Source organism: Echinops telfairi, unplaced genomic scaffold, assembly GCF_000313985.2.
Source record: "Echinops telfairi isolate 266 unplaced genomic scaffold, ASM31398v2 ScPeMD7_44;HRSCAF=162, whole genome shotgun sequence".
NCBI classification, from domain to species: Eukaryota; Metazoa; Chordata; class Mammalia; order Afrosoricida; family Tenrecidae; genus Echinops; species Echinops telfairi.
The window spans coordinates 8342444-8353402 of NW_022103942.1; the positions used below are offsets into that span (position 1 = coordinate 8342444).

Below are 10959 nucleotides of genomic sequence, written 5' to 3' on the forward strand. Positions count from 1 at the left end.
TCATATCTATCTAAGTATTTTTAGTGTTATTGGTGTGTGCTTGGAGATTTCCAATCCAGACAGAAAAATAAACGTAATAAGATACTTAACATTCAGAGTTTTATCTGAATTTTAAGTCATCTATGCAAATCAACTCAGGAACAAAGAGAAGAGAATGCTCAGCATGCCTTGATTTTCTCAAGGTGATGATAGGGTCTCTGTTGATCATAGTGGTGTATATATGGAGGGAAGTGGTCAGGAAAAGTTTCAGAGAGAGAATGTTTTAAAACAGAATCCAAACAGATAGGTGGCTAAAATGAGGATTTTTCTGCAACAGGGAACACTTGCAAAGGTGAAAACATTCTGGATATATTTAAAGGACTTGGATTATACATAGATTGATGAAGTAGAGGCAGCAGAATCAGGAGTGGCAATATATGAGTGTTACATTCCATAGGCCTAATTATAAATACTGTACATGCATTGAGGGTGGGTGCTCATTTATTAAAAAGCTAGATGAATTTTAGAATTTTAAAAATGCAGACAATTTTAGATTAGAAGCAAAATTATAAAATAGATTGGTGACTATGGAATGTGAAGATATCACAGAAGAAGGATTGAGAGTAATTTTGAGGGGAGAGATGGTTAGTGGAGAGAAAAGAAAAGATGACTTCTGAAGACTGAGTGTGGTTGTTATGATATTGACATATGTAATATAATGTAAAATTTTCATGAGGGGATGAGGGCAGTATTCTGAAGTAAAGGGAGTTTGGATACAGTATATTAGGGAAAGAATATCCAAATATAAATTCCTGGAAGTACTATGAACTCTAGAAGAAATCAGGGAAGTAGTTGCTATTTGAGAACTATCATCATTATTAATTTCCCAAACATTTAATGAGCACCTATTTTTTTTTTGCCAAGCACCTTTGTAAACATTGGGACTAGAGTGTGGAATAAAACAGATAGGACAACTGCTCTCAAAATGCTAATAGTCAATGGGGAGAGTCAGACACTAAGCAAATATAATGCTCGCCTATAATTAAAACTATATTGTGTGCTATGAAAGGTGGCCTACTTTAAATTAATTGGTATAGGAAAGCTTTTCAGAAAGTTCTATTTCATCTGAAAATTGATAGATGAAAAGGCATGCGAATTAGCGACAAGATTATTCTAAGATGACAGAGTAAGAAAGGTTTTATGTGAGAATGGGGTTAATTTGCTGTTAGAATTTTAAAAGAAGAAGAAAGCCAGTGAGGCTAGAACTTCTTGATAAAAATACGGTGGCATAATCTACAGCTGGAGGTGAAGTCAAAAGACAAGTCCTTGAAAGTCATGTAAAAGACTTGAAATTTTATTTTTTCTAGTAATTGGCAGTTATTGAAGGATTTAAAATGGAAGTGGTGATCTAGTTTATGCTTATATTTTGTTGATTCATGTAATGTTGATAACTAAAGTTTTGAGAGTAGATACATTTTCAAAAAAGAGAGTATAAACCCAGAAATAAGAAGGTAAGGGCTAGGTCATAGAGAATGCTCACCAGTAGAGTACGTAGAGAAGAGAGTGAACAAAAGAAAGAGGGAAAATAAAGGATGTTCATAAAGGTAGGAAAAGTATCATGGAATTCCATGTAAGGGAGGCTGGTTAGCATTGCTTAAGGCTAAAAAGATATTGATGAGGAATGATGTTTGAGTCAAGATTGATATATTTGAGAGTAGGAAGCTGCTTTGAAAATGTAGCTTCCATATAGAGAGGAGAACAATGAAGATTCAGACAGTAGTTTGTGACTACACTTCTGAAAATTTGCTAGTCAGAGACAAGATGAAGTGATTATCAGAAGGAACACATTCAAAGATATTTTAATATTAGTTGGGCTTTGTGGCAGGTGTGGAGTAACAGAAATGGGTTGGAAAGGTGAAAGGAGGCAAAAGACAATGCTTGGGTGGTCAAGGGTCTGGAAGATAGTGAAGGAGATGTAATAAAGATCACAAGTGCTATTATTGTTAGGTGCCATTGAGTGACTTCTGACTCATAGCAAGGCCAAGCACATTAGAAATAAACAATGTCCAATCTTGTGCCATACTCACAATTGTTATATTTGAGCCAATTTTTTTTCAGTTCCTGTGACAATCCATCTTGTTGGGAGTCTTTCTTTTTTTTTCATGTCCTTCAACTTTATCAAGCATAATGTACTTTTCTAAGGACTGGTCTCTCCTAACAATATGTCGAAAGTTCATGAGATGAGTTATCACTGTCCTCACTTCCAAGAGCATTCTGGCTGTACATTTTCCAAGCGACATTTGTTTGTACTTCTGAGTTCATAATACCATATACAGTATACTCAAGTACAAGCCAAGTTTTTCAGCACATTTTTCAAAATCATTTTATTAGGGGCTCATACAACTCTTACCACAAACCATACATACATCAATTGTGTCAGCAAATTTGTACATATGTTGCCATCATCATTCTCAAAACACCTGCTTTCTACTTGAGCCCTTGGTATCAGCTCCTCTTTTTCCCCCTCCTTCCCTGCTCCCCTCTCCCCAATGAACCCCCGATAATGTATAAATTTTTATTATTTTGTCATATCCTACACCATCCAACGTCTCCCCTCACCCACATCTCCACGGGGGAGGCCATATGCAGACCTTTTATTCTGTTCCCCCTTTCTCGCTCACCCTCTCTCCACCCTCCCCGTATCACCATTCTCACCACCGGTCCCAAGGGGTTAATCTGTCCTGGATTCTCTGTATTTCCAGTTCCTATCTGTGCCAGTGTATATCCCCCAGTCCAGCCGGATATGTAAGGTAGACTTGGGATCATGATAGTGAGGGTGAGGAAGCATTCAAGAACTAGAGGAAAATTGTATATTTCATCGTTGCTACACTGTACCCTGACTGGCTTGTCTCCCCCCCCACCCCAGCCCTTCTGCAAGGGGATGTCCAATTTCCCACAGATGGGCCCTGGGTCCCCACTCCACACTCCCCCTCATTCACAATGCTATGATGTTTTGTTTTTTGTTCTTTGATGCCTGATACTTGATCCCCTCAATGCCTTGTGATCTCACAGGCTGGTGTCCTTCTTCCATGTGGGCTTTGTTGTTTCTCAGTTAGATGGCCCCTTGTTTATCTTCCAGGACCCACTATAGGACCCCAGATTGTATATCTTTTGACAGCCGGGCTTTCTTCACTATTTTTGCTTATGCACCCACTTTGTCCTCAGTGATCGAGTCGGGATAGGCTGGTGTGCTTCTTCCATGTGGGTTTTTTTGTTTCTCAGCTAAATGGCCGCTTGTTTATCTTCAGGCCTTTAAGACTTCAGATGCTATATCTTTTGGTAGCCCAGCACCATCAGCTTTCCTCACCACATTTGCTTGTGCACCCATTGTCTTCAGCCATCATGCCAGGAAGGTGAGCATCACAGACTGCCGAATTGTTAGAACAAAGTGTTCTTGTGTTGAGGGAGTACTTGAGTAGGGGCCCACTGTCTATCTGTTTCCTTAATACTAAACCTATAAATATATGTACATAGATCTATTTCCCCCTCGTCGTATATAAATATATTTACATCTATATATGCCTGTATTTAGATCTCTATAACTGCCCTTTGCCTCCTAGTTCTTTCCTCTATTTCTTTGTACCTTCCTCTTGTCCCTCTATCATGTTTAGTCTTAATTTGGGTTTCAGGAATTCCTCTCGGTTACACTGTCCTTGATCCAGTTCTGCCAGACCTCCTTCACCCTCCTTGCCACTGATTTTGGATCATTTGTTGTTCCCTTGTCCCTGGGTTGTTAACACCCACTTCCTTTCCCCTGCCTCCCCTACTCCCATGCCCCCCCAGAACTGTCATCCCGTTGTTCTCTCCTCTGGCTTATTTATCCTGCCTATCCCTTCTAGGTAGACATTCTATGTACCATCACAAGACTGAGTACAATGAAGCAACAATAGAAAGTAAAACAATAGCTACAACAACACACAATGAAACGTATAAATAGTTCAGGGTCTATTTATTGTCCTTCACGAGTGCTTTCCAGTCAAGTCTGATGGGGTGCCATGCCCTAGCACAGCATCTATTCCTGGGGACTTCATTGCTCTGCTACCCCCGCTGCTCTGCTGCATGCCCTCAAAGGCTGGCTTTGGCGTAGTGATTTCATGGAGGGCACAATTCCAGCCATGTGTCTCTAGTGTTGTCCCCAGTGGTGATATGGGTCAATGAGGAATGCTGTGTCCCGTGGTGAGGCTGGCCCTGTGATCATCTCTGTGCATTGCTGTTCTGAGTAGGAACATTATCCTCAGGGCTTGATGAGCCAGGATGTGATTCACTCTTTTATTCCCCCCATCCCCCTCTCATTGGCTCCTGTGTGCTCTGACCAGACCAGTCCCTCTTCTTGAGCTGTAGCTTCAGTGCTGTCCTCTGAAGTGATTTCTTCTGGGGGGGCGGGTAGTGTAGTGCTGTCCACTTAGTTGGTAATGGGGCCAGCACCTCAGGCCTCTCTGTTGGTTCCCTGCTTCATGTCAGTGTGTTGCGTTCTTGTCTTGGAGCTCCGGGTTGAAGTCTGGTTTCTCTTTCCCTGTGGAGACACAATCAATACCCTCCCCCTGTGTGGGCTAGTGCCCTGTTCCCCCAGTTTCAGCACATTTTAAATGCAGCTTTTGTGGTAAAATTACATGCCTTGGCTGATATACGGCTTATACTTGAGTATATATGGTACTTTCTATACTCTTCACCAACGCCATAATTCAAATATGACTTTCTTATTTAACCTCCAATTTCCACATGCACATGGGTGATTGAAAATATCATGGCTTGAGTCCGGTGTATTTTAATCGTCAATGGGATATCTTTGTTCTTCAACATTTTAAAGAGGTCTTGTGCAACAGACTGGCCCAATGAATACATCGTTTGATTTCTTTTTTTGAAACTAATGTCATTTTATTTGTTTTTGTTTCATTAAGGTACAGCTCCTATTTTCATTAGTGCCTAAAAACGGGACAGTGGAAGAATATTTCAGGTGCTGTATTACAGGAGGGCCTAAAAGTGGACTAGACGCTGAGTTTCACCTTGAACATTTCCCTACGGAGAAGAGTGGCCCACCCACCAGAGAGAGAGAGAGAGGGACACAAAGCTTGAGCCTCAGGGAAAGCTCCACCTCATGCATGGGGCCTGTGCTGAATGGAAGGCAAGCGGCAGAGGCCTTGACCAAAAGACGGCTGGCTGGTGCATGGTAGGCCTGATAGCACTAGGAATGCATGCAGTGTTAGGCATAAGCCGCCAGCTTCTTGCAGGAAGATTGGGGTCTCCTTTCATGCTTAGCAAAAGTGATGAAGAAGGAAGATGTGGCCCGTGTTGGAGCCAGTAACCTGGGGCAGCATTTGATTTCTTGACTGTTGGTTCTATGGGCATTTATGGTGGATCCAAGCAAGATTAAATCCTTGAAACTTCATTCTTTTTTTCATTTACCATGATGTTGTCTACTGATCTAGTTGTGAGGATTTAGGTTGTCCTTACATTGAGTTGTAATATATACTGAAGGCTGTATTGTTTGATCTTCATCAGTAAATGCTTCAAGTCCTCTTTACTTTTAGCAAGCAAGGTGTGTCATCTGCATATTGAAGGTGGTTGATGAGCTTTTCTATAATCCTGATGCTGCATTCGTCTTCATATTGTTTGGCTTGGATTATTTGGTCAGTGTAAAAATTGTGCAAATTGTACAAAGGTATGCTGCCTGGTTTAAAATCAGGAAAGGTTTGTGTCAGGGTTGCATCATCTCAGTATACTTCTTCAACCTGTATGCTGAACAAATCATCAGAGAAGCTGGAGTATTTGAAGAAGAATTTGGCACTGGGATTTGAGGAAACCTTATTAGTAACCTGTGATATGCACATGACACCATGTAGCTTGCTGAAAGTAAGGAAGACTTGGTGTGCTTGCTGATAAAGATGAAGGATTTCAGCCTCCAGTGTGGATTACAACGCAATGCAAAGAAAACCAAATTCTCACAACTGGGCCAATAGGTAACATGGTGGTCAATGGAGAAAATAGTGAAGTTGTCAAGGATTTTGTTTTGCTTGGATCCACAATCAATACTTAAGGAAGCAGCAATCAAGAGATCAAACAACACATTGCATTCGGTAAATCTGCTGTACAAGAACTCTTTACAGTGTTGAAAATCAAGGATGTTAGTTGAAGGACTAAGGTGAACCTGACAAAAGCCATGGTATTTCCCATTGCCTCATAAGCCTGTGAATGTTGGACATTGAATAAAGAGGAACAAAGGAGAATCCATGCATTTGAACTATGGTGCTGGAGAAGAATATTGAAGGTACCTTGGACTGCCAAAAGAACAAACAGATCTGTCTTGGAAGAAGTACAGTCAGAATTAGAGGCAAGGATAGCAAGACTTAGTCTCATGTAACTTTGGACATTGTTGTAAGGGGAGACCGGTTTCTAGAGAAGAGCATCATGGTTAGTAAAATAGCTGGACCATGAAAAAGAGGAATGCCTTCGACAAGATAGATTGACACAGTGGCTGCATGGATGGGTTCAAACATAAGAACAATTGTGAGGATGTGAGAACAATTGTGACAAAACACAGGGCTGGCAGTGTTTCATTCCATTGTTGTACATATGTCATCATGAGTTGGCACCAACCTGAGGGCACCTACCAACAACCAGAACATACAGATTGAATAAATATGGTGAAATAAAGTAACCCTGACACACACCTATCCTGATTTTAAACCACTCAGTAGTGATCCATGTACAAGTTTTGCATGAGTTCATTGGGCTGCTAACTGCACAGTCAGCAGTTTGAAACTACCAGCCATTCCTCAGGAGAAAGATGAGACTTTCTACTCCTATAAAGAGTTACAGTCTCAGAATCCAACAGGGGCAGTTCTACTCTAAGTGGAAATGAGTTAAAATTTGATTTGGGATTGTTAATTTTGTTTTCATTTTTTTGTTTTTTTCTATTTAATTTGTTATTTATTTGTTTGTTTATTTTTTATTGTTAATTTTTATAAGAAAAAGACCTTCACCTCCTGAAAGTGGAGAAACAGGAAAGAAATTAGGAGTAACCAAAGAGAAACTTTGAAGTGGAGTGGTAAGAAGGTGGCATGTCCACAGAAGTTGGCATTGATTTTCAATAAATCAAACTTAACAAAGCACACTCACGTGCTATGGGGATACAATTAACAGAAGCTGCTCAAAAGGCAGGAATTATAGCCTTTTAAAAATACATCCCATCATATCGATTACCTTTTTGTACATGGGAGGTACTCAGTTAATATAGGATATGATCACTGTGAGCACCATCTTCAAGGAACTCACAACTGAGAAGAACCAATCATTTGTGATGATTTTTAAAAATAATTTTATTGCTGACAAGTACTGTAGTACTTAAACAGGAGGACTTCTAGATGCCCATAGAAGATTAGGTTGATATGAAAATGGCTCATGGAATAGCTGAGTCTTTAGCTGGGCCTTAATGTTTGATTACATTTATTATTATTATTTGTGGTGACTTGGGAGATATTTTACATAGCATATTTGTTTTCCAATAAACAATTTATACACATTTGGTTTTGTGATATTGATTGTAGTCCTCACAATGTAACAATAATTCTCCCCATTCCTTCCTGTGTTTCCAATTTCCAGTCAGCCATCTTTCTTATCCCATCCTCCCTTCTGAGCTTTATCCCATGGCATGATTTAAAGATAGATTTTAAAAAATAACTAGAAGCAGCTATAATCTATATCCAGGAATTGGATTGTGACCTTGTGGTGAATTGAAAAGATCTGATATTGCAAGAAAAATGTTAGAAATCCACCAGCGGGTTATCAAAAAAAAAATTGGCATGAGAAAATAAAGGACTAAAGTCAAAAAGGCACACTAGCCTGTGTCAGGAAACGGAAAGCAAGAGGTCTTGCCTTGTGAACAACATCCTCCAAAACTAAAAGATATATTTATGCCCTTGTCACCATGTGACCCTGCTAAAAAATGCTCAATGCAAGTAGCATAAGGTAGTATAAAGACTATATATGTGAAATCAAGAAGACTTGTATTTGAATTCTTACCCTTCTATTTAGTGGCTATATGTCATTTCCCCCATGCCTATACAACATATATTTTCTCGTATTTTGGTTCTTTTTTTTTTTTTTTAATACATAGAACAAATTTAAATAAGGGAGATCAAATGATAGGGTGCTACATTTTAACCTAACTGCATCTGCAACAATTCACTTTCAATATATTCTGCATGTTAGCAAGGCTATTCACATCCCTGGTCCGTGGTCCCAGGGGCTTAATCCATATGTATTGCCCCTTCCATTTTTTTTTTGTTTGTTTGTTTTGTTTTTTGTTTTTTTTTAACATTTTATTAGGGGCTCATACAACTGTTATCCCAATCCATACACACATCAATTGTGTAAAGCGCATTTGTACATCGTTTCTCAAAACATTTTCTCTCCATTTAAACCCCCGACATTAGGTCCTCATTTTTCCCCTCCCTCCCCGCTCCCCCCTCCCGCATGAGCCCTTGATAGTTTACAAATGGGTATTTTGTCATATCTTGCCCTGTCCGACTTCTCCCTTCATCCACTTTTCAGTTGTCTGTCCCCCAGGGAGGAGGCCACACACAGTTCCATGCAATTGGTTCCCTCTTTCCTACCCACTCTCCCTCCACCCTCCCTGTTTTGCCACTCACACCACTGGTCCTATAGGGCTCGTCCATCCTGGATTCCCTGTATTTTCAGTTCCTATCTGTACCAGTGTACCTCCTCTGGTCTAGCCAGTCTTGCAAGATAGAATTCGAGTCATGGTAGTGGGAGCGGGGAGGAAACCTTTAGGAACTAGAGGAAGGTTGTATTTCTCATCATTGTTACATCGCACCCTGACTGGCTCATCTCCTCCCCGAGACCCCTCTGCAAGGGGATCTCCAGTGGCCTACTAATGGGTTTTGGATCTCCACTGCACAGACGGATTTTACTTTTATAGAATTACTTCTTTGCCAATATGGATCCATAGAGCTTGAGGTAAGGTGAACACTCCCTCACCCTCAATCACTGCTTCAAAGGAAGTCATGAGGCCTAGACCTGGCCAGACAATTTATTGCATATCTTTGGCTAAAGGCAGTAAACTTAGAAAATGAAAGAAACATGTATCTATTGAGAGGATGGAATGTTGGTTATCATCGTTCTACCAGAAATTTCTGGTTATCATCTTTCTACAAGCAGGTTGAAGCCCGCCCCAAAACAAAGTTAGTGAAGTGGAAAGCAGAGCCGAGTGACTAAGCTACGAGGAGGAGACATGAGGACATCATTAAGCTTCTGAATCTAACCATCAATAAAGGTCTTTAACCTCCTCTTCCTCCACCTATACCCTGGCCAACTTTTAGTTACATAAATCAATGAACTTATTGTTGATACCTTAAATCAATTTGTTTTAAATCTCTTTTGCATGCAATTAAAGAATGCTAATAGATACACTATATGACCTTGGGCAGTCATAATCTCTCAGGTTCATGTCATCTGTTAAATGTGATGATTCCTCTTTTATGTATTTCACAGGGATATTATGAAGATCACATACATAAATGGAAGCATTTTGACAACTCTAAGTGCTTTTAGTATAGGTATTGTTGCTTTCTTTTAAAGAAGAAACATTGTTTATGATGATTATGTTTTCTTTAAAAACAAAGAAACACTAGTTTATTAGAAATTATAGATATTGAAAATGAATAAGTCTATGCCCAACTCTAACTCTAACGGTTAGAGTTAAAAATCTCACCACAGGATTTCTTTTTGGTGGATGAAATCACATATTTTTTTTCTTTTAAGAAAATAATATAAAAACCTGCTTATTATTCCACCCAGAATATGCAAGAGCTAGCATTTAACTTTAAGGCTGGTTCTTAACAGCCTGCACAAAAGTTTTGCAATAAAGATTTGGTGCTGTCTCACATACTCCACATATTCAACTTTTCACTCTGAGTATAATTTGTAAAAATGGTTTTTAGAGCAAGGCATTTAAGAAATGGAAAAATTCAACCTTGGAAAATTACATTAGTCATTCAAAGTAGAAATATTTTTAAATTGGCTCAAATACTGTCTCAACCACCTTTCCCCTCCCACTCCTTTCCTTATATACCCTGTTGTATCTGATGAACCAGACACTTAGATAATAATCTGTGTGAACTGAAAGAAAAACAGCGTGATTGCTGAAGGAGTTTAATTTGTAACCCAACACCTTCAGGACCTAGGATCATCTGACTTATTTACGGATGCCTGGATCATAGGGAGGTGTGCACATGTGAATGTAGCTATATAAGTGTAGAATGGATAGAGAGCCTATTAATACATCCAAATGTATGTTAACCTAAGGAGATGAACTATCTTACTACTCTCTCTTTTTTTTTAAGCCTACAGCACTCGGTACTCCAAGGCGGTCTCCCATCCAAGTACTAACCAGGCCCGACCCTGCTTAACTTCTGAGATCAGACGAGATCAGGTGCATTCAGGGTGGTATGGCCATAGACTATCTTACTATTCTTAGTCTTGGAACTCTACCTTGATGCTATTGCATCCTATGAATGCATGTTTATCTTTTATCTTTTTCATAGTGAACTAGTGACATAAATAGTGCTGGCAAAATTTTATTTTAAGGCCAGCAGCTAGCACAGCAAAATCATATTTAGAAAGTAAGCATAGGGAGTTTAAACAATTGTCTTCTTTATGTCAGAAAGATGTTCTTGCTTTTAGTTTATTCCATCTATTTTCACTGGCTAGAAATGCTAAGAAATGCAGTATATTAAGGGAAAAATTGGTCTGGGTGCCACAATATTCTATGTAAATGAATTTTGTAATAGAAAAACCATCACTCATGAGTATATAAATATAGTTTTTTGAGGATATTGATGTACTCATCTTTTTTCCCCTTTGACATCTATGGAATACATTCCAGCAACTAAAAAAAAAATA

General features: G+C 39.3%; 1 non-coding gene across 1 annotated transcript; it reads right to left on the minus strand.

Moving 5' to 3' along the window:
- Positions 1-10398: 10398 nt before the first annotated feature.
- On the minus strand, positions 10399-10517 carry LOC115869760. Its single transcript, XR_004046355.1, has one exon. It is a non-coding gene; the product is annotated as a 5S ribosomal RNA (ribosomal RNA).
- Positions 10518-10959: the final 442 nt, after the last annotated feature.